Below are 15,210 nucleotides of genomic sequence, written 5' to 3' on the forward strand. Positions count from 1 at the left end.
CTTCCTTTTATCTGTTCTGAATCTTCCAGCATTCAGCTGAGGCAGGAAGATTTCTCTCTATTTTCTCAAGACCTTGTATAATTTTATACACCTCTCCTCTATCATATCTCTCTTCCATGACTTTTTTTCTAAACTAAAAAAACCCCAAATTTAACTTTTTGTCATAAAGGAGTTATTCTAGCCTCATAATCATTTTGCTTGCATTTTTCTAGTTCTACAATATCCTTTTTGAGGTGTGACAATCAGAATTGGCACAGTGTTCCAAGTGCAGTCACACCACAGATTTGTATAATTGCATTAAAATATTGCCGGCTTTATTTTCAATCCTTTTTTAAATGATTATTAACATGGAATTTGTCCTTTTCATAGCTTCTGCATGCTGCATTAACATTTTCATCAAGGTATCTAACATGATCCTGAGGTCTCGTTCCTGGTCAATCCCCACCAGTTCAAACCTTGTAAATCTATATGTAAAGTTACTCCTAACTCCAGGTCCCAGTACTGATGATTGTGAGAACAATCCATTTATTCCTACTATCTGCTTCCTGTTCTTTAACCCCAGGGTAAAAAAATATTATTTATTTATCATTAGTATTGATAAAGCAATGTGCTCCTCAAATTCTTTTGTGCATGTGTCTGTTTACTCACAAGTAAACCACACTATGTCCAGTGGGTCTTATTCCCTTGTAACTTTTTAAGAATTGCAACCTCATATATTTGTACTTACCAGGTATTTCCATGCATTTGCTCCTTGCAGAATATTTATTCTTTTCACCACTATTCTGATTATAATCTTAACAGGCAAGTTGATTAGCAGCTAAAGAACTACAAGGAGCGATCTTGTTGATGCAAAAGCATATCAGTTTAAATAAGTAATTAAGGGCCATTTATTTGATTGACTGAGTGATTTGTGGCCAACTCATCTGTCCAGTAGTCCTTAGCAGAGACACTCTCTTGACTAACTGACATAGACAGCAACACGTATCTCTGAGGTCCTTCTGTGCATTAATGACAACTATGGTCAGAACAGGGATGTATTTAATGTCATGTTTCTTTAGCTAAAACTGTTTTTAATTTAATTCAGTTTTGGCTCATACAGTGCTTTTAAACACTCTTAAGAACATGAATAATTCATTGTGAATGTTAATTGTGTGTCCAAGTGCTTTATGGGATCAACATTAGCATTCTAACCTTAGGCTAAGCCAGATGCGACAATACATTACAAAATATATTTACCATGGTGCTATATTTTTGGAATATATTAATTGGAATACAAATTCAAATTAGTGAAAATGAAGTCTAAAGCCTTGCAATTAACCCTTTTGCTGTGATTTCTGTGAATATGCTGAAGGAAATCCTGTAAACACATGGAATGCTAATCTCTCATTTAAAAAGCATGAGTTTAATTATTTTAAGATAGTTATGTAAGTGAACTGATCCAGATTATGCTGGGTGCTGCTTGCTTAAAAGTTACATGTAGATGGTTGCAGGGGGTGGGGGGAGCTACAATTCAGAACTGGGAAAACAAATATGGCCACACTGAGGACTGTATCTAAAGCAGCACCAGAGGAGCTCTGTTTATGCAATGACACTTTCATTTCCTCCCACTGCACACATACACAGAGAGAGATCTTCTCCCCCAATCCCCTAGAGGCTAGAACTGACTTTGAGGGCTTGTGGGGGCTGAAAGGGAGAGGCGAGGTGGGGAAAATCTGTTTTTCTAGTGTATGCCTCTTAGGAATAGGTGCACTGGATACCACCCTTAAGCAATAAGGTGGGCAAGTGTACACAGACTGCCTGTAAAGCACAAAGCCAAGAGAACTACCTAGGAAAGTTTTGCATCCTCTAGTGCTATTACATCTGGGATTCATAAATATCTCTTCTTCCAATAGTCTCAGTCCAGACGGCCTGTTTATTAAAACTCACATCTAGTTGGTCTGTTGTTTGCAGATCCTTTCCATTTCATTGATATTATGTGCTGTCTTTTCTAGACTCATCATTCTGCTCCCCCACCTCCCCAAATAATTATCTAGTCTTCTTCTGGATAGCTTCTAGCATAGTTTGCATGTTCCTTGATAAGGACAAGGATTGCCCACCTGCTCCCATTACGGCAAATTCATATATTCTAGTAGTTGTGCTGCGGCAAAAAAGAAAAGAAAAGCCAGGAGTGAAGAACTGTCATGGATGAAGAACTGTCTGTGTCAGATCTCAGAGGTTTAAATGTAGGACAGAGTGAGCCATGATTTTACAAAGTATCAGATGATGCACCGAAGTGCACAGCATAGCAAAAAAAAAAGAAAGTTAACTTCTCTTGGCTTCCTCATATCATTGCCCTGTCAAAATGGCTGTGTGAATTCTACTTCCATCAATTCTGTGGATCATGTGTTAACGAATATTGCTAGCAGATACAATAAAACAGTCATCTATTTTTCATAGCACTGTCTTTTTCCTGACATAGACTCACAAAAAAACCTTGTCCCAGGGGCTAGATAGCAGTGAGAGCCTACAGGCACAACACATATTTTGCCTTAGTTACATTTTGATGATAAAGGCAGCAGAATGAGAAAAAACAAAAAAAAATCAGGTTTTGGACTTGTGCCTTTTCTGAGAACAACAACTCAAAGTGGTTTTAAATCAGTGGTTCCCAAACTCCCCTCTTGCGCCACAGGCAACTTGAAAATTGCTTGAGGGTCTTGGCCAACCACTTTTACTTTTGGTAAATTATTTCATTTTTGATTCTTTTTCCCCAGATCTTTTAAGTATCAGTGTTGCATGCAAGGTAGAACATCTATCTATCATCTATCATCTATCTATCATCTATCTATCTATCTATCTATCTATCTATCTATCTATCTATCTATCTATCTATCTGTCTGTCTATCTATCTATCTATCTATCTATCATCTCTATCTATCTATTTATCTATCTATCTATCATCTATCTATCATCTATCTATCTATCTATCTATCTATCATCTATCTATCTATCTATCTATCTATCTATCATCTATCTATCTATCATCTGTGGTGCATAAATGAGTATCAATTCCCTGTGGTGGTTCTCTAACAGAAGGTCAAAATAGTCAATTATCTTTCAGCAGAATCTTTTCCTGTATTCCCACTTGAATTTATTTTTGTTCTTCTTACACTGTACATTTATTCACTTGATACATGTACTGTACTTCTCAATAAAGATTAAATTTAGACAACATCTATATTCATATAAAATGTGAATAACATCTATAGCTATTTTCAGACTTTGATATGTATTTTATTTCAAATACTGTACAATGATAAATATATTTGTAGTGCATACCATGAGAGCTTGTTTCACTACAAAATACTTGAGTGCTGTGTGTGTGTGTTTAGTGTTATTTTTCATCATATTTGGAAGTATTTCAAATTACTCAGCATTGAGAAGTGCCTTTTTATCTCAAATATCTACCTGGATATTCTTCTCCATACTTTCTGCCTTTGTCTGTTGGCATCACAGCTAAGCAGTCCCTGGCACAGCCTTTTAAAAACAAAGCACATTTCTACATGGTGTTCTTGGCTATTGTCTTAGGAAACTGTCTTTTAAAGTGCTGCTTTACAAAATGGATACCGTGATACTAAACTGGTATGATCATCTGAAACAAGCTGATCCAGAACTATGCCTTTTATAATGTGTCACTCAAAATTAGAGGGAGCAGAAGGTGGCCAAATTGTTTATGTTCCACTGTGATATTTCCCCTATCTCCAGTAATAAGTATACACATTAAAACAGAGGTGATTAAATTATTTTTCTCCCTTTTCTGGCAGTGAAACAAATTCTGTTTAAAACACTGATTCATAAGGCTCAATTTGTATGGATTCATTTCTCCTAAACCTAATTTGCAATCCAACGGCTAAACCTGACATCAATGTTTAACTTCAGATAGGTTCCCTATTGGGCATTCTCCTCAGCCTCAAGTCAGTCCCTGTGCTCTCTCTCAGCAGGTGCTAGACATGTTTGGCATTCAGACCTTCTGTAAAGCTTTCTAAATGTGGAGGCTTTTTCATACTAGAGAAAATTGACAAGTTAATACTCTTGTGCTGAAAGAAGCAGCAAAGCTAACATAATTTTGCTTGGTTTTTGGAACTGGCTGGGGTCAGGAAGGGGGGGCACTAGGTACAAGATGTACTGAAGAACTGAGAGGAAGCTGTGTATAGCTGTTTAAGTGAAGAAACTCTACTACATAGTGCCATCATTTGAACTGCCTTTCCCTGGTCACCACCTGCCCCATTTTCCAGTTTCAGCTGGGCCATCCTTAAGAGATTTTACAGCCTGACGCAAGGGATAAGAGGACGCCTCCATGCCACTTTGGACATTCAGTATCAACACTAAGGCATTAGGACAGTGTCCTGGTTAGGGAATGCAAGCAGGGCTCACACAGCTCTATCTTCTGTCACCTTACCACTTGTATTTTTACAAAGATGCTGCAGAGCACCTGAATTAAGCTTGTGGACCACTCATGGTTCATGGACCACAGTTTGGGAATCCCTGGTGTACATGAATCAAATATATTGATCCTCAATGTACACAACCATAATCCTAACCATACACAGTCCGTGATCCAGAATCCCAGTGCCTGATATGTTGGGAAAGGTAAGGAAGCACCTGGGGCTTTTTAACCTTTCCACAGCTGACAGCAGGCTAAACAGAACATCTGCAGAGGATAGTAGTAGTGTCTCTCGACCACATAATTTGTCTCCCCAAATTATAAACATGCTGAAAAAAGGTCTGTGAATATAGTTTGCCTTAGGTTACCTGAAGGCCTTGTCTGGATGGCTGCCAAGAACATTTCCAAATCAATTTTTGTTCACATGTATTTACTGCTCCTGTGCTAAGCACTTCTTGTCCCCATGTTATTGCTACAAGTCAACTACAGGACCCTTCCAGGCTGCTGGAATTTGGGGGGTGGGGTTCAATCACATTCTGGCAATTCAGGCTGCACAATTAAAGCTGATTTGGAGCTCTTGTGAAACAAAAGACTGGGCTTCTTGCAATAATAAAAGCAACGGGGAAATGCACTGGAAACTGGGATAACACTTGCTTGATGCGACATTGTCTAAATCTCGCCGCCAGCAAATCAGACAGAATACTCATTAAACAGGCTGCCTGGAAGCAGCCACAGTGTGCAGAAAGAGTCAAGGACTGGGAAAAGTTTAATTTGTAATGATTACAGCTTGTGTCAATGCTTTTGTTCAGAATTCAAATAAACTACAAACACACCCCTTACTCTGGGGTGCATTTTGTGATGGCAGTGGAAGCTTCTGCTTGCTTGGCTTTTCATTTTTGTAAAATATGCAAGCATCTAAAACTGGTGGTGTAATAGACTTCTCGCAGATTCTGTCAGGTATGTTTTTTATTCTGTTTGAAACAAATTGCCTTCTGGGGTTCTTTACCTCTGACTCAGTCACTGCATATGTATATATATATATATATATATATATATATACAGAAATGAATCACAGAATCATAGTTGGAAGGGACACCAAGGGTCATCTAGTTCAATCCCTGCCAATGCAAGAATCTCGAATGAGCTGCATTTCAGTAAAATATACCAGCTTGATGGAGTTGGCAGAATCTGGGCATCCAATGGCATAAAAATAAATATAGCAACTTTTCATTTTCTAAGTACTCTGCCCTGATTTGTAGTACCTTCAAAGTCAGAGGGCAAAATAAAAATAACCCACCCAGCATCATGAATTATGTAAGAAAGCATCCTGTTCTTCATTACTATGGCAAAGTGTTCACAAACTGTGACCAAGCTCTGGCTATGATGCTAAAAGGAATCTTTATACAGATAGGCTTTTGTCCAGGAAAGCACTTAAGTCAATCAGTCTGACTCATGATGTAGCTCCATGTTTTCCCAGCTTTGATACCTGACTGCGAACCTCATACACAACTTATCTTGAAGTAGCTCTCATTGAGCTCAGTTCCTGAGTAGACATGCATAAGATTGTGTTGTTACACTTTTTTTCTGGATTGAAATTGGCCACAAACTCCACTTTTACACCAGAGAAAAACAAATCACTTCACTGACCAAACACCTATTTAAATAAAAATGTTTTTGCTTGACAACAGAAGACTATCAAGAAGGGAGCTAGCGTTGCAAAGTTTAGTAGGGAGTTCCAAAATGTGGGTGCAACCACTAAGAAGGCTCTTGCTTGAATTGTTCACCAGGACATATAACATCAATCTGGGCATGACTGCACAGGCTGCCAATTTGTTTCTGGCCCAATGCAAAGGCCTATAAAGCCTTAAACAGCTCAGGACCACAATACCTCAATGATTGTCTCTGTATGAGCCTAGCTGGCCTCTGCAATAATCATCTGAAGTCCTTTTTTGTGTGCCTCCTCCACAGAGGTTTGGTGGGTGGCAATACAGGAACAAGCCTTTTCTGCAGTGGCTCCCTCCGCCTGTGGAATCTTTCCCCAGGGAGGCTCACCTGGCGCCTTCATTACATATCGTTAGGCACCAGGTGAAAACATTTCTCTTCAACCAGACGTTTGGCTGACCAACATTGTATGGCTTTAAAATGTGTTTGTGGGAGAGGGGATCTTGGTTTGTTTTTGTTTTATTATGTATTTTGTGTTCTCATTTAGTATTTTTCTATTGTCAGCCAAGCTGGGATCTTCAGATGAAGGGCAGTTGACTAATTAATTAATTAATAACAATAGGATTGCCTGTTGAGGAAATAGGAAAATCTTCAAGACCTATCAGGAAACCATTTGAATCCATCAGTCTCTTGAGGGGGATCATCCAAAAGCTCTGCTGCATTGAGATCACCATCATTCCATCCAACACAAACCAAACTAAAGCAGATCAAGAGTGTGCCCCGCTGAGTGAGTGGAGTCAGAAACTACTTGGGGCATATCCATGGTTGCCATATAAACCATGAAATCCTGAGACATTCCTGACAGGGCAGTTTGCACATGTGCGTTAAAATCTTGGGGAACACCACCAAGACCACCCTGGATAGCTCAGGAATGAAAACTGCTAGGCAGCATGATGAACAGTACAGTCATACCTCTAGTTGCTTTAGGTTCAGGTTGCGGATTTTCGGGTTGCAAATGCAGCAAACCCAGAAGTATATACTTCTGGGTTTCACAGCACATGCACGTGCAGAAGTGGCGCTCTACTTACGGCACCCCGGAACGGATCGCGTCCAAAGTTAGAGGTACCACTGTACACCAACAGGCTCCCTATTCTTGTTCTGATGCAAATACTGACCTCAGCATAGGTATGGCTACCTTGGACAGCTCCCTGCAGGGCTTAGGATAAATAGGGTACTGCGTAAGAACAGGGCTCAGATGTTACAACAGCAGTTGCTCTCGGACCTCTATAGGAGCTTGAGCTCTGCCTCAGTAGCCAGCTCCGCTGAGAGGTGCCTCTTCATTTAAAGGGCTCCAGCCTTCTCAGCCAGATGTTTTCTCAGATGGAGCAGGGGAGATTTAGGTTGCAGTGGTGTTCAGGGATGAAGCTGGAGTCAGAGGATGTAATTGGGCTGGAGGGGAACTGGCCCTGTGGTTTCTTCTTGCAGAAGTGCTTCCAGTAGATTAGGAGCTTCTCAGCCTGACCACGATAGCAATTCCCTCTCCCAGTTCTGAATTCCAAACCTCATCCTCTGAAGAAGGGGAATCTGACACCAGGGTCATGACAATTCTGTTCTGGGCACCCACTGTCAGGAACACACAGAAGAAGAAGAAGAAGAAGAAGAAGAAGAAGAAGAAGAAGAAGAAGAAGAAGAGAAGGAGGAGTTTGGATTTGATATCCCACTTTATCACTACCCTAGGGAGTCTCAAAGCGGCTAACAATCTCCTTTCTCTTCCTCCTCCACAACAAACACTCTGTGAGGTGAGTGGGGCTGAGAGACTTCAAAGAAGTGTGACTAGTCCAAGGTCACCCAGCAGCTGCATGTGGAGGAGCGGGGAGTCGAACCCGGTTCACCAGATTACGAGTCTACCGCTCTTGACCACTACACCACTCAAACAGGAAGACTGCTGGATGTGGGTCATTGGTCAGGGGAATGAAATCGCAGTAGCCTACTGCAATGCAGAAAGAGTTCTTAAGCTCTCTCCATTGCTTACCAGGTTCTGGCAGGCTCTTGCAAGATCTCAGATGGCCCCACAAGAAAGCTGTACGCCTTGCTGGGGTGTGTGTGTTAAGACCTGTTTGGCGTGCCAGCTCTGGAAGGTAAGATTGCTTGTGTGTGTGTGGTTCTGGGGGCAGTTTTGACTATACTTGATTTCAACTTTACATACCATCCCCAGAACCTAACCTCTGTATGAGATAAGAGTGATCTGTAGTGTGACTCTGTCCTATAATTGCTAAGCAGACTTTCCCACTTCAGAAGCAATATGTTTCTGAATACCAGACCTTGGGGGGAAAGGGCTTGATGCTTTCAGTCCTTGATTTTCTTGCTTGTGGGCTTCCCAGTAGTATTTGGCTGGCTGTTGCTGGAAACAAGAGACTCTTCTAATGTTTTTAACTACTGCCAGCCAGCTGCATAATAAAGACATGACTCCATTTCTGCCATGCTGAAGGGCCCTTGTGGGCAACGCTTGAGCTGTGCTGCATGCTCTTGTCACACATTTTTCCACATGGAGATGTATTCTGTCAGATTGCTAATGTTGTGTCAAGTGAATTGCCTTTAAAAAAAATCTAACATGGAAATGTATTGTTGTAGAAACATATTTAAATGCCTGAAAGACAGCAAAGGAAGTATCATTTCCCCCACACAGTTTGTATCAAATTGCATTGTTTTGATGAATTTGAGGGGTTGGGTTTTTTTTGCTTTATTTACAGTATGTGCTACTTTTTATATTATTGTGATTGCAATTTTGTTATTTTTAAATGCTATTATTGTGAGCTGCTTTGAGCTCAATATTTATTGTTGAAGAAGCAGAATACAAACATTATATCAGATTTAAAAAATGACAAAGCATGACCTCTGCATTGGCTCTGACTGCTTTAGTAATCACTAAGGCTGTCTTGCTTATGACACTGGCCTTGCAACGTTTTGTGTACAGTATTTTAAAGATTTATATTCCACATATCTTCAAGAAGCTCAGGACAGCTCCCCCTCTGCCCAGCATTATATCCTCACAGTCACTTTGTAAAATGGGCCAGGACACTCAGAGACGGTGACTGGTTCAAGGTCACCCAGTGAGCTTCATGACTGATTGGGGATTTGAATCTGGGTCACCCCACTCTAACACTAGTATAACTATTGCACCACATTGACTCACTAATTTGGTTCACTCTACTCAGTTCAGATTCAGATATGCTGATCTAATGTACCAAAAATTTGAGCCCATCACCTACTCTTTTCCTTCTTGTATTTATTTTTTTATCCAGCTGTATTGTGTCCTGTATAAGGTTACTATCCACTGACAACTTTCCGTCTTGCATCAGGCTGTCAACATGTACCAAGGCAGGATTCTCTTTTCTGATGTGTGTATGACAATCATATGTATGCATTTCATTCTATGCATACATAGTGTGTACATGCTGGTCAGTGATGGCCAAATTATTGACACCTCTGCCTGTGATTCTATGCTTTGTTGCCATTTCAGCAAAACATGGGTTATTACAGGATAAACTGTGTGAGTATCTGGCCAGAAAAATGCCCCAGGAATCATGTCAATCAGAAATGGAAAAGCTCCTGCAGTGCAAAGGTTTTCTTAATTTACTCTCTTGAGTATTGTTTCTGCTGTGGATATGACAGAATATGGAAGGGTGGAATACGTATATGATTGACACGCACTTCAGTACCCATTTTCCCTTAGCAGCACTCAAGACACTTACTAAAATCAGCATGAGCTGATTGTTTCCTGTAGTGGGAAAATGCACTATACATTACTTTGCAGGTTATACATAGACATCCATTTTTATCTTTTAATATCACAGTATTATGCAGTGGTAGGATGTTGACTGTGTTGTGTCAGCATTAGATTGAAGAGGGAAAAGCAAAGGCAGCGCTTGGTGTGTGTTCCTTTTGTTGTTGACAGGATACGTTCCTGAAAAAGCAACACTATGTTCGTCTGCTAACAGAAATGAAGGTAACCATTACATTGGAAGCTATTACCTGTTTTGTTTAAAGGATTTTTGCAGTGGGTTTTTCAGATGAGGTGTCTGTGTAATTTTAGCCCCATTCAGGCATTCTCTGCATGCAGAACCTTTGCATGGGGAAGAGGGACAGTGAGGTTGAACCGCTGGCACGATTCCCAGCATCCTACAAGGCCTTGCCCCTGCCTTCTGGTTACTCATGTCTTGGTGCAAACATTTGCATAGGGGAAAGCAAGGACCTCTGTACTTTTGGAATTCATGATGCTGTTGGCATTGGGTGGAACCCTACACAGGAGCAGTTGCTCAAACATAGGTTCCCCTTTGCAGATGCCTACATAAGAACATAAGAAAAGCCTGCTGGAGCAGGCTAATGGTCAGTAATCCAGCATTCTGTTCTCACAGTGGGCAATGATCAATACACAAACATTCAGGGGACCATGCCAGTGGCATGCAGATCCTTTGCATGGGAATATAATATATGCTGTGAGCTGCCTAGAGTGGCTAGGGAAACCTAGCCGGATGGGCAGGATATTGATTATGATGATGATGATGATGATGCAGGGCAACCAGGGCAGGGAGTTCAATCCTGCTGCTTTCTTCTCTGCTCACCACCACCATAGGAAAGCTGGGAGCAGTTGTTTTGCTCATGGACAATATGTAGATAATGGGCTCGAGCTGCAGTCAAAAAGACTGAGCCTGGCCTTAGGACTGCAGCTGAAGTAGTAGAAGAGGAAACTGCTCAGGGGTGTGGTGGAATCTTCATCTTTATTTTTGATTAAGGTTGGGCAAGAGTTTGGTTGGATTTGGTAAGGTGGGCTAAGTCCTCAAAGCCACACACCATCCCAGCCACACCCGTCGTGCTTTGCAGCCTCCTTAAGCATAAAGGATTTCTGCCTGGCTTGAATGTGTCCTTGAACTCGGATAATTCTTGCTTGCCTGGCGAGAGGATTGAGAGAAGAAGACGAAGACGAAGACGAAGACGAAGACGAAGACGAAGACGAAGACGAAGACGAAGAAGAGTTTGGATTTGATATCCCACTTTATCACTACCCTAAGGAGTCTCAAAGCGGCTAACAATCTCCTTTCCCTTCCTCCCCCACAACAAACACTCTGCGAGGTGAGTGGGGCTGAGAGACTTCAGAGTAGTGTGACTAGCCCAAGGTCACCCAGCAGCTGCATGTGGAGGAGAGGAGACGTGAACCCGTTCACCAGATTACGACTTCACTGCTCTTAACCACTGCACCACACTGGCTGGGTGTGTGAGTAAATTAACATGTATTGCTCCGCCCACTTTTGCTTCTGTCATCACTCATCACCAAACTGTGGCCTCTAAAAGTTGCCTGGAAGGAAACACAACCCTTGGGCTGACCTCACTCTTTACCCCCAAATCATGTATACCACCTGTAACTTGTGATAACACTTAATGCATCTGATGATGTGGATTGTAGTCCACCAAAGCTTCTGTCAAAATGAAAATAAATATGTTATGCTCTAAGGTTCCAGAATGTTATTCATTCTTTATCTACTTTATTGAAACTCTCAGCTGTGGAATCTGGTTTGTGTGATTCCCTCAGCCCTACTTACTTGGCTATTTTCCTGAGCAAATTATGCTGCTCTCTGAATGTTTGCTCTCTCTCTCTCTCTCCAAATAAATAGGAGGTTATGGTTTTAAATTTGCAGATAAACAATGAGGGCAAAATTACATGTTGTAATTACTTCAAAAGCATATTTATATTTGTTTGTCTGTGCAGAGAGAGAAAAAACACACCCTGATATGGATCAACACCATGGCTTGAGTGGAGGGAATATTAACCCTTTATCCCCCACCCTAATGTCTGAATGACACCCCTTACCTCACCCTAGCTCAACTGCTGCCATACCTCAACAGGAATAAGAATACCAACCCCCAGTGCATTTATCAAAAATCTCTGTTAAAAATTCATGAATGCATTTTGAACCAAGAGACCTACGTTGATGAAAACAGAAGGAATGTGATTAGACTGAATGCAATCACCTTTTTAAGATGTAGCCCTGCTATTAAGGAAACTGATATGCTTAGTAACAGTAACAGAAAACAAGTTCCCTGTAATGACTACATTAGAAATTAAAATAGGAAAACTGCTTCAAAAACAGCATCCGTAATCAAAGAATGACTGTGCAGTAGAGTTTCAAGAGTCACATGCAAATGTTGTAACTGGGAACCAGGATGAGGAGGGATGCAGTGATTTGTCTCAATTAGTGAATAAGTCTGAATTCATGAAATGTGTATTTTTCTATGAAATGCAAGGGGGACACCTGGTGATAGAATGAAGTAATGCCGCCAAGAAGAACAAGAAGCATGATTCAAAGGGCAGCATGTAACTGAATGAGAAAAACTGAGAAGAACTATGTCACAATAAATCCGTTAGTCTTTGAGTTACCACATGACACTCTGTATTGTTATCCTAGGCCCTACTGGGCTGAAGGAGCCACTGACTGCAGCCAACATCAAAGTAGCCACGTTGGGCCAAAAATGATGACAATAATACAGGGATAGGCAAGATGGTGCCCTTCAGATGTTGACTGAATCAGGGATGATGGGAACTGTAGTCCAGCAACTTCTGGGGAGCACCCTGTTGTCTGGCCCTGCTAATGGATTTGTATAGCTCTGTGCCACTTTGTGCAAGCTGAGTTGAACTTTGCTGCATCACAGCACCAGTGAAGTGAAACCTTTATGCATTCATTCATTCAATTTATTTCCCACCCCTCCTCCTGAAGGATCCCATCTCCATCACTTGCATCTTGTTGATAAGAACCAGATGGTAACATTAAAGAAAGCACCATAGGTAATAAAATGCAAGAGAGAGTGACAACAGTGGCCCAGCAAATGTTGACTCATAGCATAACTGGAGAAAATGCTGCAATATGTCAAGGTGACCTGAGTAAAGAACTGCCAAAAAGCAGCAGTCCCAGTTGCACTTTCCCCTAGTTAGAATATGGATAACCATAATCTACATCTTATGCAGATTCACCTATGTACATAATTAAATTGAAGTATATATAAAAGATGTCCACTGACTCATTCTTCCCCATTTCATTCCTATCTAACTCTCCTTCATGCACTCACATCTAGCTGAAAGCAACAGAATCCTAGCCTCAGATTAACTATTTATTCAAAAAAAATTAGGAAATTTATACATTGGAGTATTCTAGGAAATATTTCAATGGTTTTGTAGAAGAAGGAATTTCAGATGTAGACCGTCATTATGGAGATGTCGTACTGGGGGAGAGAGAGAAAAGGTTAAAAGGCTGACCAATAAGAAAGCCCAGGGGCGGATCCTGTGTTTAAGGCTCAACACAGGGGTTTTGGCAGTTAGTTTGGTTGGTTTCTTGTGGGTGGGAGGCATAAGAGTCAGAGTGAGTTAGAGACAGAGGGGAGACAGAGAGAGTGAATCGGATTACAGTGTTTCAAAGTATTTAAAACTTGTTTGCGTTCACAGTAAACTGGAACCTTTGTTAATACGTTACAACCTGAGTCTGAATATATTACTGGGGAAACGTGGTTGGTGGCAGTGGAAGAGATAAGCCGTGGTGGTGGAGGGTCAGTAGTCCGTGGAACGACCAGGGGCCCTATGCGAACGCCACACATGTACTGAAATATCATCATCTTTGTGGAGGTGTTAATCTGCAGTAGTGGTACTGTGTGTACCCAATGTTTCACTCTGCTAGTGGCATAGGCAATAAGAGATCTGAGCCCACTTAAAGGCACCCTGGAGTCTTACATGCATTGGTTTAAAAGCAAAGCAAATTCTTTGGTTGACTGAGCCCATCTGGCAAGAACAGAAAAGGTGCGGAGATCATAAGCATAAGCCTTCCATGGATTTCTGCCCACCTTTTGGTTTCAAGGGTGAAATGGGGAGGGGTGGGGCAGGGTAGTCACATTACATTCTGACTCAAAACTGGAATAAATGAAGGTAGAAAACAGGTTGCCTAGGTAACCAGTGATCCAAAGATGATTTCATACTAGATAGAAATGGGGCTCAAATCCTTCTTAATGCTGGTATTATACTGTTCTAGTTTTCAATCTATCTGCATATTGCAAGGTAATACAAGCTGGTAAGAAACAGATAAGCTAAAACTCTTGCTTGCCGTTTCCTTCTATGAAAACATGTTCTGTACTTTCCAGGCATTTAATCAAAAATCTGCCTACAACAAGCATTTGCTTTCACCAGTCGTTTCAGAAGTACAAAATACACTTGAGAACTTCTCTTTTAAAAGTACTCTGGCCTACTTTCATTCAGGTTTTAAACATGCAGTCAACAGAGGGGAAATAGTGAACAATTGCACAGAAAGATGGATGGTGACAAGCTCTCAAAACAGGTTTAAATAGTTCTGGTGAGCTGAAGCTGGTTTATGTAGTCAGTGTGAAGTTTCTTTTAGATTTAGTTTGCAACAAAGATATGGGATAAGTTATATCCAGTGTGTTATGTGGAGAATCTCTCATTGTGTGACAGGGAACCACACACTTCTGCCTGTTGCCTTGTGTTTTGCCTCACTGTAGTTTGTTTCCATGACATCCACATTTTCCCTCGCTGGCTATCCTGCATTTATATACTACAAGGAAACTTAGGTACAACAAACAGAGGAGAAAACTCTGTGCATCACTTGCTTCCCTCAGAAGGGCCATGATCTCTTCTTTAATCTGGAGCATGCACATTTCATCACAGGAGAGATGTTCCAGGAAGCAATGGATTTCCCAATGCATTCTTTAATTTGTTCCTGTAGTGCTAAGCCTGCTGTTTTGGCTGTGTTCTCTCTTTTTCCTTTCCATACTAAAATGGTAACTCTAAATTGGTTACAGGCATAGAAGCAATTGAGATCTATAACGTGTCTTGGATTTATGATCCAAATTAATGTTATTTCATATTAACTTACAGCAGAAGAAATATGGCAATCTTCTTTGAAGATCAAATGGATAATGAGATATAGGAATACTTGTAATAATGGACTGCCTTCTTTGAGGATGGTTGGCTTCCCAGGTCTTTCGAGAGTTGTGATCTAGCTTAAAAACTTAAGATTAACCCTTTAACAGCAACTGCTAAGGAAATCTTATTGATCGATTCTAATTACAAAGCA

Source organism: Podarcis pityusensis (assembly GCF_964106645.2).
Source record: "Podarcis pityusensis genome assembly, chromosome: 4".
Taxonomy (NCBI): domain Eukaryota; kingdom Metazoa; phylum Chordata; class Lepidosauria; order Squamata; family Lacertidae; genus Podarcis; species Podarcis pityusensis.